Source organism: Chionomys nivalis, chromosome 14, assembly GCF_950005125.1.
Source record: "Chionomys nivalis chromosome 14, mChiNiv1.1, whole genome shotgun sequence".
In the NCBI taxonomy this organism is placed as follows: Eukaryota; Metazoa; Chordata; class Mammalia; order Rodentia; family Cricetidae; genus Chionomys; species Chionomys nivalis.
Genome location: NC_080099.1, coordinates 30,381,364 through 30,406,198, shown reverse-complemented (window position 1 = coordinate 30,406,198; position 24,835 = coordinate 30,381,364). Strand labels below are relative to the sequence as shown.

The following is a 24,835-nucleotide window of genomic DNA, read 5'->3' as shown; positions in this document are numbered from 1 at the left end:
GCAGCTTTTCTAAAGCTCGCCCAGTTCTTCGCAGACCTCGCTTTGCCTGCCTCCCACGGCTTCAGAGCGAAGCCACCAGGGACCTACAACCGCTCCCCTCCCGCGCGGGGCTCCTACGAAGGCGGGGCGGGGCGGGACTTCAGACTTTCTAGGTCGTGTCAGCCAATGAGCGCGTGGCTTCCTTTCCGGCCAGCAAGCCGACCAATCCGAGCCGGCCTGTGTCATCTTCGGTTCCACTCGGCTCTTTTCGCCGCTGCGGGCTGCTTGGGGGCCTCGGCCGCTGGAGAGACTAGACGCTTTCCTTTTTTTTTTCCCTTCTCTTTTTTTTTTTCCCCTCTTTTTTCATGTGTTCACTTCCGGGTCCGGTGCCGCTCCGGATGCTCGAGGCCGAAGGATGTTTGACCTCCGGATAAGCGAGGCGCCGCCGTGCATTCATTCCCGGTTGCATCGGTGGCCACAGCCGCGGCCCGGACGGCGACTAGGCGCTCAGCGGCGGCAGTAGGTGGCGCCGGCGGCGGCGCGCCGAGCCGGGAGACGCGGGCCCGTCCTTCTCAAGCTCGCGCCTTCCTCTCCCCGGCCTCGTTCATCTCCTGCGGCCGCCGGCGGCGGGGATGTGCCGGCGCTGACGGGCGGACGCGCGCGCCGGGCCGAACCCGCTGCCCGCGGCTGCGCCTCTGAGGTAAATTCCGGTCGGCGGAGGCCCGCGGGCAGGCGGGCGAGCCAGGGGCGCGGGCGGCGGGGCGAGGCCGGGCCGGGCGGCGCAGGGGCTGCGGGCCGGGCCGGGGAGGGGCCCGGCGGTCGCGCGGCTGCCCGAGCTCCGGGGCGGCGGGGAGGAGGAGGCGGCGGCGGCGCGGGGCAACTTCCCTGAGCCGAGACGGTGGCGAGGGACCCGGTGTGCCGAGCCTTCGGCCGACTCGGAACTCGGCCAAGCCGTTCGGGGAAGGCGGCGACGTGCCTGCCGCGGGCTCTGGGGTCGGGTTGGTGTGTTTACCCGCCCGCGGAGGAGGAGGCACCGCGGTTCCTGGGTGCGGGGTGTTGATGGAGATCCTGTGTGCTGCTGGAGTCGGGAGAGTTCGGGCTGTGCCGTCTACGATCACTCCTGTTCGCCCACCCCATGTTTCAGGACGAAAAGTTAAAAAGGGGTGAGGGAGAAGTCTGATCGGCAGCAGGCTACTGTTGCTCCAGGCTGGGCATGAGTTGTGGCTCTGATGGGATGAGTATCCGGGTTTAGGTCAGTGCCCCCGTGGAGCAGTCAGTTCAACGGGTACTTAGTATTAAGAGATGAAATACCTTTAAAAAATAAACTTACGAAGACAAACTGTTTTTATCTTGCAATTGCTTCTTGTGATTATACTTGGCGTTTGACCACAGGTAGAGATATCGAACTATGAAAGTGGAAATAAATCAAATTTAAATGTGTGCTTCTTTGAAGAATCTTGGCTTTCTCTGTAAACCCAAGGTGGGAGAAAAATAGACACAAAGTTGTTTAAGAATCATTAAATTTAGACGTGAGACAGGTTTAAGAAAATATATTATGACAGAAATCAAATGCTTTGCTTGCTATACATTCTTAATTGCTTATTTTTGAGATGTGCTTACAGCGTTTTATAATGGTTACTTAACTTTGCTTTCACTGTGATTCTGCCCTAGGATAAACTTCATATTTTGTATATTAGGTTTCCTAGCTGCACAAAGATTAATATTATATTTATAGGCACTGGAAGAATGGTGTTATCATGTACATTGTGTGCCTTTCACCTACATTCTTAATAGAATGTATAGATAGTTTTCCTTCAAGTGAGCTTACATTTCTGGATATGTATCATGTAGAAGGAATCCATATAGGACTTGGGAACAGAAAGATTTTATTTTGTTTTATTTGTTTACTTACTCATTTTGGACTTTTGAGACAGGGTCTAACTACATAGCTTGGGTTGGACTTGAATTCATTATCCTCCTGCCGAGGCCTCTTAAGTGTTAGGATAACTAAATAGTGTTCCGCCTTGCTTTTAATGTTGATATAGATGAGACTTTTTTTTTGACGTTGTGGTGTATCTTGAGGAATGGTTATTGATGATCTATCTACTCCATGACCCCTCTTTTGTCAGCTTAAAATTGATGAATTGTGTAATTATTGACATTTTTAGTATCAGATTTGCAAATGTATACCGCAATTCTTCTAATGACGAAAGTCATTTGTTGCTCTTTTCAAAATCAAGTACTGGGATTAGAATCAAGTGATAATCTAATGAACTCATACCCTTACCACTTGATGTTATTAGAAGACTGGGTAGAAATATGAAGATGACCGAGAGAGACTCTAGCTATCTTCAAGGGAGAAGCAGGCATGGTCCCAAATAATTGCAACCCAAGCTTCTTGTAGGTTTTATTAGAGGTGGACGGAAGCATGGGGTGTGTGTGCAAGACACTAATTTGAAGGGAGTTAGGAATGAGCGTGGGGCTGTGATACTGTGTTTGGGCCTTAAATATTTTCATGGGCACACGGGGCTGGGGGCGGACTGAGCGCTGTCACATGGCTGGGTGTTAGGGCACCTGTTGAGCTGGATGCAGAGCTGCTGTGAAGAGGAAGCTGGGAAAGTGGGTGGAGAGCAGGCCGAGGAGGTTCAGAAGGCCTTGTGTTTAACAGTGAGTCAGCTGGAGGTGTGAAGGTTCAAATGTGTCTCTTCTGTGGTGACAAGAGGTAGACACAGAAGAACTCTGTGTTTAAGGAAACAAATTATAACCCAATGGTTAGCTGGCTGTCATCTGTGCTACCGGGGGAAGCAGATATATACAGTGGACATCAGTTTATACATGGCTTTATAATTTTTCTTTACTTACATTTGATTATGGGTGTGTCTGGTAATCTGGTAATTGGTTTTACACGAAATAAATAAGGACTGTAAAAATGACTCAGGGAGAAATGGGAAGCCCTCCAATTATTTCTGTGTTCCCTCTGATCCATCCTGTAATCTTTTCCCTGCTGGGAACAGAACAGATCATTTCTATGGTATAGTTTTTGGTTTTTTTTTTCTTCGCAGAATAGAACAAATATTGTATTAATTAGAAAGGGCACCCCCCCCCCAAACAATATACAGTTAAATAAAGGGAATGGTAAAATATTAAACAACACAACACAATGCAGGCCATTGCATAATCTGTTACTGTGAATACATTTGAAGGTGAGATTTGCTAGAGAAAAAGGATCATGAAGAAAAAAATCTATGCACGAAGAAAATTAACTGTAATAGTAAGATGATAAAATGAGAATAACTACTGTTCCAGGTAAACATATATGAGGTTTTCGTCATCATTTTATTTTTATTTTATTGGTTTTGTGCCTGTATGTATGTCTGCATGAGTGTGCTAGATCCTGGAGTTACAGACAGTTGTGAGCTGCCATGTCGGTACTGGGAATTGAACCTGATTCCCCTGGAAGAGCGGTCAGTGTTCTTTACCACTGAGCCATCTCTCCAGCCCATTTTTAGTCATCTTAAGTGTCAGTAGACTCTAAAGTAACTTAACCCTCAAATCACTATCAAAGTAGTGGTTAGAAAAATATCACCCTCACACCATCAGTTTCTGAGTGCTTGTAGAAAAGTTACAGTGAAGGTTTTTTCCCTCAAATTTCTCTCTTAATATTAGAAAGACTTACATTGTGACTGAATTTATATTATCTTGAAACCTCCCTCTAAAAAACAAAACGAGCTACAATTTACTTTTAAGACCACTTTGGACTTTTCTGGGGGCTTCAGTTAAATGATGGGACTCCCCTTATGAGAGCAGGGAAGTCTAAGTGATTCTAAGTAAGCTGTTGAAAATATGTCTTGGGAATAACAATGTGTATTTGTATCCTTTTTTTTCTTAACTCCATAGTCACCACTATTGTTTTTCCCTTCAACTTTCATATTCTGTTTCTTTATTCAAGCAGTTGGCATTTAGTGATATTATTTGATACTGTTAGTATGTTCCAGTATTGGCTCTTTAAGAAGAAAGTTAGCTCTTTCTTTGGAAGTGGCAGTTTGGGGATATATGTCTTTTCCCAGTTGCAAAGAATCTATAGGCTCAGAAAACAGTTTCAGTGACAAGCATTCCCGTTGTGTGGATCCACAAGACAGAATCATACTTGGGGTCTCATTTTTTGAGTCAAGTATGCATAATTTGTTAAAGAGGAAGGACTCTGGATAGCCTGGAACTTCTTAGAAAATATATAATAAAACCTGGGGTAATAGAGCAAAGCCATGCGGTGGCAGTAAGCTATAGCTCAGTGGTAGAGTGCTTGCCTAGCAAATACTGAAGGAGAGAGGTATGTGGGATTATTTTAGATACCCACTGTTAGGCCTGTTTTCCTAACTCACTTCCCAAAGTTGGGGTTGAGAAACTGTATGTGTTTGAAGTTCCTGTCTGTTATGGGACCTGGGGTTATTATGTTTCTAGACTCTAAGTGGTTGTATCTTCTCATCCATCTCAGTCTCTCACCTTAGCATTCCAAACAATGAGTATTAGTGTGTTAGGGGGAGAAAGAAATACATTTTGGCCAACCTAGTTTGAATTAAGTTTAATAAATTTGTGGCTAAATCATATCAGCTTTTATTTTTGTAGCTTTCAGTGGCTTAAGACAGAAACATTGCATCAATTTTATCAGCCTTTTCTCTTTAACTACTAATGCTTTTTTCCTCTAGTATAGTAACATCAGACTTGAAGTTGTGCTCAAGTTTCTCTTGTGTTTAGCCAGTTCTGGATTGCCTAGAAGAATCTTTAGTGTGTGTGTGTGTGTGTGTGTGTGTGTTTGTATGCGTGTATGCTGGTGTGCGCGTTGGGGAAAGAGGAGCGGAGATGAGATTGAAGATTAGGGTTGACTCTGCCATTATGCTCTTCATTGAGATTGAGCACATTGTTGTGAAAGTGCCAAGGTATGATGCCATATAGGGCTTCATTTCAGAAATTGCTGATAGGTATCAATTGTTAGAGGCCTGATTGGTGTATAGAATAACCAAAGACTCTTGGGGAGGCTCATTATAGGAAGATTGCTTCTTAAGTGACCTCTGCTTGAACCCACTCCTGAGCTTAAATGATACTTTCTTCTTCCTGAAGAAGTAATAGAGCAAAGCCATGTGGTGGCAGTAAGCTACTCCAGTTTCCTCTCGAACTTTCATTCCTACCAGTTGTCCCTCCCAAGAATCATTTGTGTTTAAGCTCCACAAACCATCGGTGGGGGTTACATTTGATTTTGTAATCACATATTGCAGTAAAACCTTGTTCAGCAAATTCTGAGGTCAGAAACGTGTGTGTATGAGAACCATTTGACTGTGTTGGAAAAAACAGTGTAGTGAAACCAATTACAGTTGAAATATGGGGGGGAGGATGAGATGATTTTAATCCAGGACAATTTGTAAAGACCCCATGTAAGGCTGCTTAAGTGATGTAAGATGCAGTGCAAGATTGCACTGTAAATAGACCTTGTTTTGTTTTAGCTGCAGTAAATTATTTAGTGCCCCTGAGTTTTTTGTTCTGAAGATTTTAAAAAAAATTCTCTTTAAAGCTAATTGACATCTGTTGATAAATAAGCCTAAGAGGACCCTACTAAAATCTAATCTAATTACATCAACTTTGAGACTTCCTTAGTATCTAATGACCGGTTGTTTTTTTTGTTTTTTGTGTTTTTTTTGGTTTCTGCTTGTTTTTGTTTGTTTGTTTGTTTTTGTTTTTGTTTTTTGAGATGATTTCATTCTGTAGTGCAGGTTAGCCTGGAATATGTAGCTCAGGTTGATCTTGAACTTCAAATCGTCCTGTCTGTCACCTTCCCAAGTGCTAGGATTATAGGCTTGAGCCACTTTGCGTGACTGCATCTTCTTCCAAGACACAAAGGAAATTCTGGTTTTCCTGACCCTACCAGAAGGTCATTTCTCAGAATGCATTGTTTAAATATCTAGTCATGTGATTGCATAAAGTAGTGCATACTACAGTTGGTCAGATTTCCTATGCTATTTTTCAGGTTTTTTGCAGTATCAGGATTGGAGTAGAGCCTTACCATTTCAGTAGCTCTTCAAGTTGAGTAGGCACTGCTAGGGTGAATTGGTAGGCGAGGTTGTTCTTAGAAAGTAGAAATAACACTCCCTTGATGTGTATCAGGAGCCCTTGAATGTGCTGCAAAGCATGCTGGTTTGATGGCTGAAGATTGCTATGCTGACCTGCCTAACTTAGCTCAAGTTGAAAAGGAGAATTTGCAGTTAAAAAATAACAAGGTCCAGGTTGAGAAAGATACAGGGTATGCGGCTTATGTGGGATCCACTGCTTCAGAAGGCTGAAATGCAATGCACAGCAGTGCGTAACTTGAATTGGGAAGGCTCAAGGCTGAGTCTTGTTGTTGTTTGCCGTTCTGTGACTTTGCTGGCTCTTATCTGTGCTCTCAATACATCCTTAGACTGCCATCAGATCACATTATAGACTTGCATTGGCAGAGGATGGAGTGGAGCTTGCTTGCCTGCCCTCTTTCATCTTGTCACTCCTTTCCAAATGAGAAAAACCTTAGCACTGGCCTACCAGTATATTTTTTCTTCATATTTTATTGATCAGAATTAATGGTGCACCTGTTTTATCCAGTTAGAACAATGAAATAGAGTTACATTTGGTGTCTGCTGGTCAGGATATACCCCTTGCTCTGCACTTACACAGGGGAGAGAGAATATTTTGAAAATAGCGTGAGAAGGAAGAATGGGGAAATGAATATTAGAGATACAATCAATAGTGACCATTACTACTTGTTTTGAGACTGAAATAAATAATGCATGTCAGTGCGCTTTGAACTCCACAGCATAGTACAGATGCAATGGATGAAAACGTCCCATGTTGCTGTCTTAAATGTACTCTGGGATGAATATTCTTCAGTACTAAAAATATTGCTAGTTTTAAACTGGCTAACTTGACGTGCTAAAAGAGGTTATTCAAGTAGTAAGATCTTATGCTATACATGGCACTGTTGAAGCTATTCTGATTTCAAATAAAAAAAACCATGAATATATTTATTTAATTATTTACCAAATTACTGCCCTCTGGTCCTTGTTCAAAATACTGCCTACACCTTTGATCTCAGTAGACTCCTTTGTTCCTCACCTCAAGTGGAACAAAATGAAACAAGAAAGTCAGACAAACTTGAAGCTGTGGAGTCTCAATGACAAGAAGAAAGGGTAGTTTCTTACCAAATTTGAGAACAGGAGAATCAGTGGGGGGTGGGAGGGGAGGCGTGGGAGAATCACAGTTTTAAAATTGAGTGAGTCATGGGAAGGTTGAGTGAAATATTGATGTCATGCTCTTGATTAGTAGAACTCTCATCTCCAAATTACTAGTGTCATCCCCTTCTGACCGACAGGTGGGAGGCTGTCAGAGGAGTCCTGTCTGCACTGCAGACTCAGACTCTGACTGCTGGTGAGTCAGCCGAGCCTTTCTAGGACAGGTGCTGTGTTCTCAGTCTTTGGAGGCAGGTAGCCGAGTGCTTTTTTTCTAAATAACAGATTTTTAAAAAAATTTCCCTTCAAATAAGCAGCAGTAATGAACACTGGAGTGTAATACCTGTGCATCATACACTCACTGAATAATCTCAAGCTTGACCTGTTTCGGTGAAAATGGAAAGCAGAATGAAGATATAACTAACCGCTTACGTATTATCATTTTGAAGAAAGTTATATTAGACTTTTCCTTTCTTCATTGTATGTTAAAGGCATAGATATGTATGTGTGTACGTAAATATATTCACTGTTTATTTCCCAAAAGAATATGTTAATGGAAGTTATTTATAAAGTGACATTTAGAATTATTTTTACTTTTCTTCTTTTAGTATATTTCTGTATTTGAATTTTCAGTTGTCTGTGTACTTTTTCATCCAGTGTACATGTGTGTGTATGTAAATGTATGTATATGTTGTATATACATGTACATGCATTCATATATTCTTTTTTGAGTAAAGAGAATAGATTTCTAGTAAGGAATATTTTCTGCCAGATTAGGATTTTTACACATAATTGTTATTACCATTATGTAATACCATGAAATAAATGTTCCTTGAATACATTGATACATACTTTTTTGATTCTTAAAATTGGATACATCTTAAAAGTTTTGAGTTGTGTGTGCATGAGTGTATGTGTATGTGTGTGTTCATGTGTGCACGAGCGCATTTGCTTGTGTGTTTGTAGAGGCCAGAGTTTAATTTCAGGTACCCTCCTCTCTCTTAACCATTTTTCATTTTTGGTTTCTTGAGACAGGTTTCTCTGTGAAACAGTCCTGGCTGTCCTGCAGTTCACTTTGTAGATCAGTTAGACCAGACTGGCCTCAAACTCACTGAGATCCGCCTGCCTCTGCCTCCCAAGTGCTGTGATTAAAGGCGTGCGCCACGCTACCACCACCTGGCCTGGCTTTTTTTTTTTTTTTTTTGAGAAACTACTTTATTTAAATATTTTTAAAACATGCGTTGGCATTTTGTCTTTGAGAGGGTATCAGATCTGCTGAACTGGAGTTACAGACAGTTGTGAGCTGCCCTGTGGGTGCTGGGAATTGAACCTGGGTCCTCTGAAAGGGCAGCCAATGCTCTTAAATGCTGAGCCAGCCATCTCTCCTGCCCCATATTTTTTGAGGTAGTATCTGTTACTAGATCTGGAGCTTGCTATTTCAGTTAGGATCCCCTGGGATCTACCGTCTATGTTACATCCCCTCCACCACCACCCCATGCTGGGATCACAGGTTCGCACTGCTGCCATGACCAGCAGTTTAACATAGGGCTGGGTATCTGATATCAGGTCCTCATGCTATTGCAGCCATCTCCATAGACCTCTGAAGTTTTAAGTTAAAATTGACCGTGTGACACCTTTTCATATAAATGTACTTTCTAGAAGTAATATGTTTCATACACAGTATTTTGAAATGATTGTGCTGTATATTTTTTAGATTTGTTTTTGTAAGAGTTCTAGACAATGTATTAGAATGTGATATATTTAGAGCTAAAATTATGTTCAGAATTTCCTTTGTGAAAAGGGAAGTGAAAATGCTTTTTTCCCCTTATACCCAGTCTGTGTCATGTTTATTTTCTATTTCTTTGAAATACTCTGCCAGTGAGTATTGCACCTTTATATGTTAGGCGAATATGTTTGGTAAAGTAGTGGAGAAGAGAGAACATTCATCCTGTCCCGTTCGTCTTATGTGTGGCTTATGCTGTGCAGACATATGACCGTGAGTCCTTATAATGAAATTGTAGTCAGGGATTGCCTGGCACCAATGTGCAGGTGTAACTACAGGCATTAGTGTTGGATAGGTGGCATTTGTTGGTGCAAAGGTTTATAAAGCATTATTTTGTATTCATTCCTGGGATCTGAAAGTAATAATACCACCCACGATACTTCCTAAATCTAATTCTTCAAGACGTGGAATCCTGTGATACCAATTTTCATTCAGTCAAATGGTAGATTGTTTTCTGAGTTCATTTCTAGTATGTGAATGTTGAGGTATATTGTGGCTAAAATATCTTTATATAATTGAGGTTCTATAAATGCTTATTGCTGATAAGGTATTAAAATGTCACCAGTTTAAAAAGACATTCTTTCATATATTTTCTGATCTGTTGAAAGTTAGTTGATTAAATGGAATGTATTGTATGCTTTGCTAATTATCTTAATACTGTCCTTATGAAAGTTTTTTGTTTTGTTTTTATTTGTTTTTTTTGAAGAGCAGACAAATAATTTCTGAGTATTTAGGATGAGAAAATCAGTTATTGGGCAATAGTGATGCACACCTTTAATCTCAGTACTTGGGAGAGGCAGGTAGATCTCTGTGAGTTTAAAGCCTTCCTGGTCTACAAAGAGGTTTCCAGGACAGCCAGGACTGTTACACAGAGAAACACTGTCTCAAAAAATCAAAAAGCAAAACAAAATCCACCAAAAGTCAAATAAGTAAAAATGATCTTATTCTATATATTTTTTCCCCTGTCGTAAGAGAAGAAAAGTATATTTATAAGACTGTGTTTGTAGACCTGAGAGTGTTAACACTTTGTTAGTAGATGAGTGGAGAGAAAGGGCCCTGGAGAACATTTTTCTACCAGTGGCGCTCAGCCCAAATCCCTGTTAACATTTTCTTAGGATATCACCCAACTAATTTATATTTGAATGTGGTGATTGAGCCAGAGCATTGGCATCTTTTAGATTTCTTTAGGCTATTCTAGTTGGCTGCAAGGTTGAAAAGAACTGATTTCTTCCTTTCCTTATAGACACCTTTGCCACTAAAAATCATTGCCTTCATGCTGTCGTTTTAATTGGGGATGAGGTATGGAAATGGTAAAAGAAATGCGTGGGAAGGGCATGGTGGTACATGAAGCTATAGTCCCAGTGTGCATGAAGCCAATTCAGGTGGATTGCCATGAGTTTGCGGCCAACCTGGTCTAAAGAATGAGATAAAAATAAATAAACACACACACACATAGACCCAGCTATTATCAGAGGATCAGATTCAAAAAGTGACTTCTTATAGCATTGGAACCAGCTTCCTTGGTGAGGCATATTTATTTCACATTAGTAATTTTTGATAAACATAACATCATCTAGAACATTTAGGATATCCTGTAAAGCTTTTTAAAAGGAAATTTATCAAGAAGAAATTAGAGCAGCAACTAGGGAGTACTCTTGGAAATATTAAGAATTAAGGAATAAAAACACATCTCTAAAATAATCTTTAAAGAATGCTTGCTGATTAAAAGTTAACTCATTTTATGTTATATTGATCATATTTACAAAATCATTGGGTTGCTTTTTTTCTTTTCTTTTCTCTCTCTCTTTTTTTTTTTTTTTTAAGGTTTTGAGACAGAGTCCTGGTTTATAACCCAGACCACAAACCCTTGAATTTCCTTTCTTAGCTGCTAAGTGCCAAGATGACAGGAGTCTCCTTGGGGACAGAAGAGACTTAAGTGATCACATAGTAAGTAGACTCTACTTCCTCCTCCTCTTTTGTATCAGGGCTAACAAGTACCTCTGGAGTTTTCCTCAGCAGAAATATTTTTATCTCAGTAATAGTATATTCATACTATATTGTCTGTATTGAGTATAGTTAGGATATGTATAACATTAATACACTGTGATAATAATAGGTGTGTATAGGATCATTTTGTCATTGATGACTACTTGAGGTCCTTTTTTGTCTCGTTTGATGCTAACTTTGGCTCAGGAGTAACCTTACTAGTTTTCAGCACTTTTGGTCTGACAGAATGGGAGCAAGCCTTCTATTAATTTATTTTTTATTTATTTATTTTGTTTGTGTGTATGTGTGGGGGGCAGCAGGGCTTCTTTGTGTAGCCCTGGCTGTCCTGGAATTTACTATGTAGACCAGACTGGCCTCAAACTCAGAGGTCCACCTGCCTCTGCCTCCTGATTGCTTGGGTTAAAGGTGTACACCGTCACTGCCTGTCAAGGGAGCAAGCTATTTTTATTATGAATTCAGTTCAGTTCCAACACACTCAAACACACTCTGCATGGTGGCAAGTTTTTGCCATTATTCCATGCATTGTAAGGATTAGATTTCTAAAAACTACTCTGATACTTAAGAATTTGTGGTGGAGAGCTTTAATATTCTATACATAGGATTTGGAGAACATGTTATGTGAACGTTATGAATGACTTTTGGTGATTATTTTTAATTTGGTAAAATGCCACAGTACCATAATAAAATCAACATGTAATGAGTAATGAGCACTGCTTCATAGGACTGCTGTTTGTTATTAATAATTTTACTATGCAAAAGGTTCTAAAATATATATTTTTTTATTTTTGGCATGAATTGACTTGTTTTAAAAATGCAAAATCTGTTCTGAGATGTTATCACTAGTATTCTCAAAATTTTAAGCTATATATATGGTGTGTGTGTGTGCATGTGTGCACATGTGTGCATGTGTTAATGACATGTGTTTGGAAGCCAGAGGATAACTCTAGAGTTAGTTCTGTCCTTCTAGCTTTTGTGTGAGTCTGGAGTTCAGGTTGCCATTTCTTCATGACAAGGTCCATTATATGATGAGCAGTCTTGCTGGCCCTTTAGATTTTTTTTTTCAGTGTTGGGGAGTCAATTCAGGGTCTTGTGCATGATAGGCAAGCAATCCACCAGTTGACGTATATCCCTAGACCCTTACTTCCTTACTTTATGTATTTGTAGGTTTCATTATAGGTTTGGTAAATGTGTGGTTTTCTTTTCTTATTCAGTGTGTTGTCCAGTCCTTACTGGGGTGTGTGCAGACATTATACCACCTGTTGAAAGCCCTGAGACTTTCTGAAAACTAAAAAAGGGGGGTGGGGCTGCAGATACTTTGAAAGAAACTGTGTGGATGTGGATGGGTTTGCATCTGCTTCTTAACAGAAACTACTTAGTAGGAATGTGTGTATATTACTTCCCTGGACAGTTTCAGTAGGTGCTAGTTAATATTTTTTTACTTTCTTTCTTGTAAGTTTATCATCATCGAAAGGACTTTATTTTAATTTGCATTAGTTCCTTTAACAGTTATTGAAAGTCCCTCCCCTCACTGCATGTCTGCTTTTTTCCTGCTTTCTTTAGTCCTTTCCTTACTGAGTAGCTAACCCTGGCTCTTGGGCCTGATGGAGGTCCCAGATGCATAGTGTTGGTTAGGTTGCTCAGTATGGAACCATTGAAGAAGTCTGGGCTTAGCTGGGTATTCAGGTGCTCTCTGGTATCCAGGACTATATCAAGGGTTTTGCACATGATAACGTCTGTTGTAATAAGAGCGGCGGGGCTGTGTCCCCGGCACCCAGCCGCCCACATGGCTACTTATGCCCCGAAATAATTACATGGAAACTGTATTCTTTTAATCACTGTCTGGCCCATTAGTTTCAGTCTCTTATTGGCTAGCTCTTACATATTGATCTAACCCATTTCTAATATTTTGTGTAGCACAACGAGTTGGCTTACCAGGGAAGATCTTAACCTGCGTCTGTCTGGAGTGGGAGAATCATGGCGACTCACTCACTCGGCTTCTTTCTCCCAGCATTCTGTTTGTTTATTCCACCCACCTAAGGGTTGGCCTATCAAATGGGCCTAAGCAGTTTATTTATTAGTTAACCAATGAAAGCAACAGATAGATAAAGACCCACCTCCATCAAACGTCATGTCAGAGCACTTACAGGAAGCCCTCTTTTTATACATTTGACTCTGCCTCAAACCTCCTTAATGACAGAGTCAAGGGTGTGGCTGTAATGTCTGTTTTAGTTTTCTTGAACTCCTTAATTTGTTTCTAAGTCACTGCTGTAAATATCTTTATACCTGTATTGACGCCCCCTTTCCCTTTACTTTCTAATTCTTATCTTCTCTGTTAGCTTTCTTTTTCCCTTCTCTTCTTTGTAATCTCCTCATTCATCTCTTAAAATGGTCCTTAAGAAACTTAAAATTGTGGCATTATGTATCTCTCTCTTGCTATAAAGGTCAGAAACAAATCTAGGTTTTAGTCTTGTAGGAACTTGCCGTAGGGGAACGACACTGATTGTGAGATACGGTGTTTTGTGTATATGCTCTTGGTGTATTTCCATCTGGAAGGCTGTGGACCAGTGAGCACTGCTGTCATGTGCTTGTTATCTGTGCTTCTGAGTGTACTAAGATACCAGGCTCTTGAGGTGCACATTCAGCGTGAACATGTTGAACCTCGTAGATAGCCAGCTTCTGTACTTTAATGACAAGACCGAGAGCTTACAGTGTGGTTCTGTACACTTGGCATGTGTTGAGAAAGCTTTGTACTTTTGTTATAGTACATAGTACACTTTATATTACTGCCCGTTTAAACATTCCATGTCAAAAACTGTGTTTTATTTGATTTCTTCATTTCTGTTTGGCCTATAGTAGGCCTCTAATGACTGTGAATTTATTGGATAAATGGGTTGTTCCATCTTTTTATTGGGAAGATCAATTTGAAAGATGACATGTGAGTGTGCGAACATGCACTTGTGCACACATGGGTGGGTCGGTCCTGTCATTTTCTGAACTGAAACTCTCCTGTCTGTGCCTCCCACAGCACTGACTGGAGTTAAAGGCCCATGGACTCACACCAGCTTTTTATGTGGGTCTCAGGGATTCAAACTCAGGTCCTTGTGCTTGTGCAACAAGCAGTCTTACTTAACTGAGCCATTTTCCTAGCCCTTCAGCTGTTACTTTTAAAGTTTTATTTCCAGAGTAAGCTTTTAGAATTATTTAAAAGAAACTAACATCTAAGAGCTTTTATTGTTTAAATAAGGTAGTACATGTATGTTATTATCTTTAGTGGTGGTTTTTAAGTGCTTGGGATTGAATATGGGGCAGTGTACATGTAAGCAAGTGCTCTTACCCTCTTTTTCCTGGTATTTTGAGGCAGGGGCTCATTAACTAAATTAACCGCATATCCTTGAACTTGTAACCCTCCTATTCATCATGTCGTGTTGCTGGGATTTTTAGGCCAGACTTCTAGCTCAGCTTTTTTTCCCTTTTTGAATTGTAGGATTTTGGAGAGTCAAAAATTACACTATTAAAGACTTTTGATCCATGTGATACTGCATTTTTTTGGATATTGCGTTTCTTGAACTGTAAATTGCCTTACAGCTTTATAGTCATTGTTTCATCCCTTTTTTTCAGAAAAAATGGCTATATGAATTATTACTCCCAAATTTCTGAGAACATTTTCATTGATCATTGGTTATTCTTTTAAGCAGTTTTTAATGTGTGCTGTTATTGGGAAGAAAAGTTGAGTAGCATGACTTCTGCTTTTGAGGACATCAGATTAAAAAAAATTGGGGTATCTCTATACTAAATAGAAGAGCAAAGCATTGTACTCTATGCTTCCTTAACATGGACAGTGAAATGCAGAGGCTTGATCGGATTCGGCTGCAGATGTTTTGCTTCTTTTGGAAAGATGTGATCATTCTTCTTATGATCTTAACTGTCATTCCTCATCCTTGTTTAGTTCCATTATATTCACCAGGAGTCACATATTGGTGGTATTTAATTCTCATTCCTTATCCTTTTAATCCATTTAGTAGATGAAAGTAAGTGTGTGTGTGTGTGTGTGTGTGTGTGTGTGTGTGTGTGTAGGCCAGATATTGACATCTGGTGTTTTCCTTAATTGTTCTCTATTTGTTTTTTGAGTGTCTCTCACTGAAGCTGGGTCTCAGGATTTGGCTAGAGTGGATGGCCCCAAGCCCTGCCTGGGGATCTTCCTGTGCTTGCCTTCCTAGTGCTGGGATTACAGGTGCATGTTATATTTTCTGGTTTTAGTTCAAAGAGGATTGTAGCTCAAAGAAGGTACTGGGGCTTAAACTTTTATTCCTATGTTTACATAGAAAGCACTGTCCTCCTGAGCTCTCTCTCCAGCTCTGGAATATTTTTTTCTTTTTTTAAACCAAGGTTTCTCTCCCTGTGTTGCTCAGGTTGATCTCCAGTTTAAGATCCTCAAACCTCAGCCTAGGATTACAGACGCAAGCATATGTAATGCTTAGCTTTTAATTTGCATGCTGGCGATCTGAACCCAACTCCTTGCTTGTGTGACTGAACCATTTTCCCAGAACATGGTGGAATACTTTCAATGAGGCAGTTTTCATCAATTAGAGGAGATTTTTACTGTCTTTTGAATATTTGAAGATTCTATAGTTGCAAATTTTCCTGATGGCTAACCTTTATTTGTGACCTGAAAATGAACGCTCCTGCAGCTATTTTAGTGAGTCACAAGCAGACACATACAGAAGGTAGGAAAAACTTTGATCTAGTCAGTGTGTGTGCCAAGCTGAGGTTAAATAAGGCTACTCAGTCTCCTGGTTTTGCTTTTCATAATGAGTCCTTTCCCTTTTCCTTTCGTGATTTTGTTTAAAATAACCCCAGACCTACTGCTGAAGAGCTGAATAGTGTTCCCAAGCATGAGAAAACTGGTGTGCTGTGGAGAGGGTAAGTGTGTTAGTTCAGGTGCAGGTATAGATATGTTGTAAGGTGTTTCAAAACAGAAATATACATGAAATAAGTTTGTATATTGATTTGATTGGTTTATTGAACTTTTGTGACTCAAGAAAGAGTCTGAACAAAACCTTAAATGCATTTTTTCCTAGGAACAGTGGTTCAGTGTTTGATTATTCTGTATTTGCACTGACCTGATAAACATAACTATTGTGAATCAGATGTTTTTGACTTTGCTGATGAACAGGAGAAAATAATTTTCAATGAATATAAAAGGCATGTTTGAAAAGTTGTAGGTCATGGAAGAACAGATAATATTCACACCAATTCTTCTGCTTGACTACCCTATATCTACCTCCTTGGTCCCTTTCAATTTCATGTCCTCTTTCTTTTTAAATAACTCACCAGGTCTAATTTGTGCTGCTCATATACTCCTGGTTGTGGGGCCATCTACTGGAGTGTGGTCCACCTACCAGGCCCACACCTTTAAAGAAAACTGACTCTCCTTCTCCTAGCAGTAATAAGTAGGCAGCAACTTCTTGGTTAGAAGTGGAGGCTGTGAGACTCCTCATCCTTCTATGCTATGTTAGCTGGCTTGATCTTGCAATCTTATCCAGGCGAACACAGCTGCCTTGACTTCCCAGAGCAGTGGTCTTTGTCATGTTTCAAAGGCAATTTCATGCTTACGCTCCTCACCTCTGGTTCTTATACTCTTTCTTCAGCCTTTGGGGCGTGAGCAGGAGCGTGATATCCCTCTCCTGTTTGTGGCTGAGTGCTCTACTGACACAGTCTCTACTCTGATTGGTTGGGAGCTTTGTGCTTACCACTGTCTACTGCACAGATGAACTTCCCTGATTTTGAGGGCTGCAGAGAGACGAATTTAGGGCACAGTTTGATACTGTGTCTGTTTAGCAGAATAACAGTAATAAATTCATCATGGGGCCTGTGAGCTCTGCAGCTGCAGATTCATAGTCATTTATGGTACTAGGTATGAGATTTCTCTTCTGGAGGAGACCTTAAAACCAATTAGAAAGCAGCAGGTTACCCTTATAACATTGTCCCTGCTGTGTACTTCTGAATGTATCTTGCCAGACCAGTTGTTACTGTAATTCAGAGGGTTCTGTAGTAGGGAAGGTTTGTTGGAGTGTTGATCAAGTCAATTCTGGGACTAGAGAAGTAGTTGATGAAGTGATCAAATACTCCTGTTGCATTTCCACACTAATCAGCCAGTGGTTCTGACGGCTTCTAGCTCACCATCTTACCTGGAGAGACAATTCTTAAATGGTCAGAATATGAGTTTGACCTGCGGTTCTCCATATATAATATAGTAAGTGCTTAAGGGACGGAGTATTTTACAGTTCTAACTGTTGAACCGGGTGGGCCTCAGGAAAGACGTATGAGTGCTCACATATGAGGGGCTGGAGACATGGATCTCTCCCCCCACACACCCTTTTTATTCATACAACTGAAAGTCTCATTAAACATGATATTTTGGCTGGGCATAGTAGTTTCAATCCTTTGATCCAGCACTTGGGAGGCAGAGGCTAGTGGGCCTCTGTGAGTTTGAGGCCAACCTGATCTATACAGGTAACTTACAGGGTAGCTGGGGCTATGTAGGTAGACTTGTCTCAAAACAAAACAAACAACAAAGAATAATACGATTTTTTCTTATTACATATGTGCACTCCATTTTCTTTTCTATGAGTGTCATCTTAAATAACTGCGATTTAAGATCCACTAAGTTAGTTTCATGAGTGACTAGTGGATTCCACCTAATCCACAGTTGAGAGAATAAAAAAACTAGTTAGTAATCTCTTTTTTCTTTTAAATTTCTCTTCCTTTTTTTCTGTCCTTTTCTTTTTTTCCTTCTTTTAGGTGGTCAGTTTCAAAGGCTAGACAGTTCTAGATCTTCATAGGAATGTACAGGAACATCATTGAAATCAAGTTTCAGAAATGCTAAGTAATTTTAGATGATAGATTCTAAGTCATTTGAGACAATTTTTTTGTAGTATGTAATTAAAGAAATTGATTTCCGTATTTTGACATTACAGCTAATGATTTCACTTTAAAAATAAGTGTTTATTCCTTTCTTAGACAACTGCAGTTGGAGAAATGCCAGACACCAGTAACTGGGACACCGGCTGCTAATAGCAGGTGATGTAGTGGCTGGCCGTCTCATCGCAAATATCTCCACTCATTTCAATTTCAGAGACGCTTGAAGATACATATTCTAATACAGTTTTTTGATTGAGACTGAATAAAGTGTTTAATACCCCAAATGAACCTTTTTGTAATAAGTATATAGTTCTAATTTTCTACTTTTGAGAATTTTATACATGAATATTTTACATAATTTTCACTCTTTTCTCCCCCTCCAACTCCTCCAATGTCCCCTTTACACCTTTCAACTTCGAGATCTCTTCTTGATTATTTTTATATTCATATGCATAAATACACATACATACAACCTGGTGAGTCTATTTACTGTTGCTTATATAAATATATATATTTTTCTTTCATGTAACAAACCCGTGGGGGAATAACACTGTCAGAAATAAGTTTTGAATATAAAATTTGATATTAACTTTGTTATAATTTTTTATTTGTAAATTATAATGTTTATTAGAGATGCATTGAATAAATTTCTTTTTTTACTACAGCAATATTTTGATAGTATAATATTTTTAAATTATTTTAAAAATCTAAAACTTCTCATTGGTGTCTGTTTGGCCTATGAGGCAGAACATAAGTACACAAATTTATTTTCAGACTGTTTTTCTGTTTATCTAGGTTGTGTGTAAGGTCTTAAATGATTGAACCATGCAAATTAGAAAGTCTGATTTTCTGTTTTGAAGATTTATTAGTGATTGTCAAATACAGTCAGATACAGTCCTCTAATGTCTGTTTACAGCCAGGTAATGCTAATGTTCTCCAAATTGAGAAGCTCTTTTTTAGTGAATATCACTATATCAAATTTGAAGCAGTTCATAGAAATAAGACAATTTTAATATTTGCTCCTTCTTAAAGATAATTAAAAAGCTTCCTTTTGACCAGTTAACTGTCTTTTAACATATATTTTGTTGCCATTTATATACACTCACATAGCTAATTATGCTTACTAATTTTAGTTAGTAGAAGGATTAAGATTTCAGTTAAAGGGGACACATCTGTTAAAAAAATTACAGTAACCTCGGGCATTATAAATACTTTGTGTTGTGAAAAATTGTGAACAGGGTGTTTCTGGAGCACACCTCAGTAGCTATGCTACCTAATCTGTAGGATCTATTGGTTAGTCATGTTTTCTTTTTTTAAATATGTTTTCTGATTTTTTAAAAATTTATTAGATTTTTAAAAAATACCATTCCAAGTTCCCACTCCCTCCTCTCTTCCCATTCCCTCCACACATCCTCCCACCCCACCTCCATCTAATCCTCAGAGAGGGTAAGGCACATTGCCTTGTGGAAGGTCCAAGGCCCTCCCTACTTTGTATTTTTTGGGTTGACTGTTTCTTTGAACACATTCATAGTTTCACTTTTGATTGCATCTGTAAATATAATGCAGAACTATAGCATTGCAGCACTACAGCACTACAACAGCACTACAACAGCACTAAAGCATTACAGCACTACAACAGTACTACAACAGTACAGTACTACAGCACTACAGCACTACAACAGTACAACACTACAGCACTACAACAGCACTGCAACACAACACCACAACAGTACAGCACTACAGCACTACAACACGGCAACACTACAACAGTACTATAACAGTACAGCACTACAACACGACAACAGTATACAACAGTACAGCACTACAGCACTACAGCAGTACAATAGCACTACAGCACTACAACATTACAACAGCAGTACAGTACTGCAGCACTACAACGTGACAGCAGTACCACAGCACTACAACACTACAATAGCATACAACACTCACTATAGTACCACAGCACTATAACAACGCTACAATAGACTACAGTACTCCAGCAGTACAGGAGCAGTACTATAGCAGTACCACACTGCAGTTCTTTCTTTAGCTGTTTTTTAAAAGCAACTGGTATTTAATTGGACACAGTGAATCATATCTAGTCACAAAAGTGCCTTCTGTGTGACTACTAGAAAATGCAGAAATAAACTTGCTCTGTGTGGGTGCTAAACTGAACAGTATGTAATATTTCTTCCTCATTTTCTTACCTAAATAGTTTTTAGGTCTTTTATAGTATATCTATTGAAACTGTTCTAGATACTTAAAAACATAGTTGGATTTTCAGCTGCTGGTGTTATTTAGTATTTAGAAGAGATTGCATCTGATATTTATCATTTTTCAAGTGTTAGGGTTGGGGCTCAGGGCCTTCGCGTGCGGAAAGCAAGTACTCTAAAAGAGCTGCACCCCCAGCCCTGTTTCTGAGAAGGTGTTTAACAACAGTTCAGGGGGAAAATGAAAGTACCCTTTTAGTTGTTCTTTACATTTTAAAGATTGTATCATCATTTGAAAACCATGGATCCTTTCGTCAGAGAGATGGTGAGGGATTGTGGATTTCCGAGTAAGAAGTCCTCTCCCCTCACCACTGTTAAATTTTGTGTTATCTTTCCAATATCTACTGAGAAGAAAAAAAAGTTTATTGACCAGAATTGTTAACAAAAAACTTCATTTATCAATGAATAATATGTATAACTGTCCTAGCTCCAAGCATGGTATTAAATTTGGGGGATCATAAAGTTACATATAAGAAACTGTATCGTCAAATACTAATACTGCTTGATGGGTGCTGTCATAGAGAAAGTTCTACCACTATTTGATTCTGACCTGAAATTTGGCAATCCTCCTTAGTCTTTTAGGTGCTAGGATTACAGGCATGTGCCACCATGCCTGGTTCTCCTGGAGATTTTGTGTATGTATGATGCTTCTTTGTGTGTGGCCATGGTGCCTGTGTGGAGGTCAGCAGTTCACCTTTGCCATTTGCCTTTGCCATTCTACCTTGTTCAAGACGGGTCTCTTTACCTTGGCATAACCAGGCTGGTTAACCCTTCTCCCCGTAAGTGCTTGTGCTGGGTTTTACATAGGTTCTGGGGAATCCAAACTCAGGTCCTGAGGCTGGTGGAACACGTGCTTCTACTCGCTGAGCCATCTCTCCATGCAGCTCCTATACCTGAAAGTCTTAGCTTTAAACTATTTTAATTTCTTAAAAATAGTTTTAAAAATAAGAATTCTGTATTACAAGTTTATGAATAGTTCCTGGAATGTTCTGAAGTGAGTGAGGTAACACAGGAGATCTGTTAGTTTCTTAGTGGTCATTGTTGTCAAACTTTGACTTGTCCTCCTTACCTGTCATGAATGATTGATTTCCTAGTCAGTTTCCATTGCTTTGTTTTTATCTATTCAGAAAAGTTCAGTTTTGGGAGTGGAGTCATTTCCAGCATTAAAAAACCTGTTCATTTTTTAATGGCTTCATTTAAAGCTAATTCACTCCTTCTTTCTTCTCTCCTGACTTCCCAGTTTCAGGTGTGGGCCAATTTTCTGGGCCCCTCTATAGGGAAGGAATTTAGGGCTGTTTCTTGGCCTTGCTGTCCTCCATCATGTTGCTGAATTCCCTGTGCTAGGATTCATAAGGGATGGAAGGCTATGAAAGGGAGAGAGTAGAAGCTCTTTAATTTAATGATACTCTTTTACTTTCTGTTTCTATTGTGGAACAGTTTGCCTTCTTGGAAGATTTCCTGTGCACCTCTTACACAGACAGAACAGTCTACAAGTATTTCTGTACACAATTATGCATACACAGGCTTTACCAAAAAGAAGCACATTCAGTAACTGAGAGGAAGGGAAGGGCAAATAGGTTGAGGAGTGAGAAATGTCTAAATATCTATGGAACATTTTTACTTCATTTATGGATTATTTGGTTTCTTATGTAGAATATGGTTTTGAATAGCTCACTGTTTAAACATAAATGAAAAGCTATGTATCAAAAATACATAAATTTTCCAAAAGAAGATAACTTTCTTCTAAATGAAAAAAAGCAGAGAAGGAATTTTGTTTTAAAATTTTTAAAAGTATTGCTATTATGTTAGTTAATAGTTAACAGCTAATTAACTATTTAAAAGAGCTACATTTTAAGGTAAATTTTATGTAAATTTATGTAATAAGGGGGATATTATAATATACTTTGAGATATTTTGCTAAATTTTTGTTTTGTGAATGGGAATTGTTTTTTAATATTTATTTTAACTTATATATATATATATATATATATATATATATATATTTGTGTGCACACTTATGTAGAGGTCAGAAGGCAGTTTATGGGGGTTGGAGCGCTATATTGTTACCCTCTGAGCCATTCAGTCAGCCCAACTATTATTTTAAAAGCCACATTTTGAGGCACAATGTACATAGAACACCATGCAGAGGTTTCAAATGTAGTTTTATGCATTGACAAGTATATAGTTGCCTATACTCTTAATGAAGGTACAGGATATATGCTTCCACAAGGAAGTTCCTCCATGCTGTTTTCTAGTGAACTATCCTCCACCTGGTAAACCTTGGCTCTGATTTCTAATCCTGTAGCTTAATTCTGCTGGTTCTAGTATTTCTGTGACTGTAACTCATTGTGTCTGATGTCTTTCAACCTACTCATGATTCAAATGGTGTTCTGTTATATGAATATGCCAATTTGCTTATTCTTTGTTGAGAATACTTTGTGTTCAGTTTTTGTTATTATAAATGAAGTTACAATAAAAAATTGGTGACAGATCTTTCTGAATACATTGTTTTATTGATAGGTTATAGAATAAATACACATTTTTCTTTATAAGCCGGGCGGTGGTGGTGCACGCTTTTAATCCCAGCACTTGGGAGGCAGAGGCAGGCGGATCTCTGTGAGTTTGAGACCAGCCTGGTCTACAAGAGCTAGTTCCAGGACAGGCTCCAAAACCATGGAGAAACCCTGTCTCGAAAACAACAACAACAACAAAAAATCACATTTTTCTTTATAAAAACTGTCAAACTTGGTTCCTTGTCATACCGTATTGTGTTTGTACAAAAATTAAGGACAGACATGCTTGTTCTTAATTTCTGCTAGCATTGCTACTGGTAATCTTTTAAAGTTTTGCCATACTTATGAGTATGAAATGATACTTTTATGCTTTTAATTTGTATTTCTATGGTGAATATGATAATCAAGACTTCATATATTTATTGGCTATTTGTTAACATTCCTTGTGGAAAATATATTTATTTTTTGCATAAAAATAGTTTATTATTTATTTGTAGTATATTATTGCATATTCATAAATATATGAACTAATTTTTCATAATTTTTGTTTTTTCTCTTCAGCTCTATTTATTAACTTTTTATCTTATTTTTTCTTTATATATCACAAGCTTACAAAGCTATTTTCCTTTATGGTTCTCACTTTTTTGTGTTTAGAGGTATGATTCATTACATACTATTCTTTCATGGATTGAATCAAGGTTCTTTTTTTTCCCCACACACAGATGTATAGTTGTTGTGACCCATGTCATTTTTGAATCGACTTGATGTCTTAGTGGAAAATCAGCTGGGCATCTGTGTGGCCCTGTTTTGGACTCTGCTGTTTCACTTACCTATTCTGTAGTAGCTTCACATTGTCTTGATTACTGTAGCTCTCTAGTAAGCCTTGGCATTAGGTGCTGTATATTTAATTTTGTTTTTGTGGTTTGAGATTATTCTAGATTCTTCATTTTTACAATAACTTTAGGCGTAGTCTTATCTTAGAAAACAGACTCACCAGTTTTTTGGGATTGTGTTGATTTTATAGATATTTTTAAAAGCTATGTTTTGAGGTGTTCTGTTCTTCCTTATTTTATTATGGAGCCCAGTAAGGGCATTTCAGACATGTATCACCACAGCCTAGCTTGACACTGTTATTGCAAGGCGTGGAAGCCTGCTTGGATTGCTTGGGCGAAAGTAGATGTTCAGCTACTGTAGCTGCCGGACTAACTGCAGAGTTCACATGTATTTGCTAGCTAAATTTCTAAAGGAAGTATGTGATTGCTCTTTAAAAGTCTCCAACACTTTTTAATGCTTTAGTGGTTTCATCTGTATATTGGAAAACTCAATGCAGGTAGCTAGGCATGGTGGTATATGTAATGCTAGAACTTGGTTTGGGAGTCTGAGTCAGGAAAATTGCAAGTCTGAAACCAGCCTGTGATACGTAATAAAACCCCTGTCTCTAAAAGAAACTTTTATATACCTATCTTCTCCAACATCTCTTAGCCTTGTGGAATTTTTTTAAAGGCTTAGTTTGAGTGTTACATAAAAATTATTTTCCTTGAGAGATCCAAAGACTGTGTTTTTGTACTATCAGTTTTGTGACTCTTCCTATATATAAAGGATAATAAATATTTGAGTAAATGAGAATATACTTTTAAAATGAAAACATACTTTTGAAAAGTAAAAATTAAGTATACAAGAGTGAAGAGAATAATTAAGATTTAAAAATTTTAAAATGTGTGTATTTTTGTGCTTTTAAATAGAAATTTAAAATATTAATTTCTCAGACTTTGAGTACTTCTTTTTCTTATTACAGTAACTTTTAAATGGGAATGTCTGGTCTAATCGGTGGGTGCTGTTTTATGAAACGCTCAGTACTTTTTCTTCTTTGTTATTTTAAAACAACCAGATCCCTGATTTTTAAGTTTTGTGTTTGTTGGGGATAGGGAGATGCTCAAGTGGAAAAGTAGCTCTTGCACAAGTGTGGGGCCATGAGTTTGGATCCCCAACACTCCTCTAAGAAGCCGGGTATGACGTGTGCCTCCATAACCCTATCACTGGAAAGGGGCACGGGCAGGGGGACCCTTGGAGTTTGTTGTCCTGTCAGCCTGGCTAGTCCATGCGCACTAAGTAGGG

At 38.9% G+C, this 24,835-nt stretch overlaps 1 protein-coding gene across 10 annotated transcripts in view; it reads left to right on the top strand.

Annotated features, from left to right (window-relative positions):
* Positions 1–271: 271 nt before the first annotated feature.
* Csnk1g3 (casein kinase 1 gamma 3) overlaps positions 272–24,835 on the top strand; it is an 89,656-nt gene continuing 65,092 nt past the window's right edge. For 2 of the 10 annotated variants that reach the window (XM_057788639.1, XM_057788638.1), the window contains exon 1: positions 272–679. The gene's annotated coding sequence lies outside the window, so the exon portion shown is untranslated. Of the gene's footprint in view, positions 680–1,020; positions 1,143–10,833; positions 10,957–24,835 lie in introns of those variants that run through there. The other 8 variants (XM_057788637.1, XM_057788634.1, XM_057788643.1 and 5 more) reach the window with 5 other exon arrangements.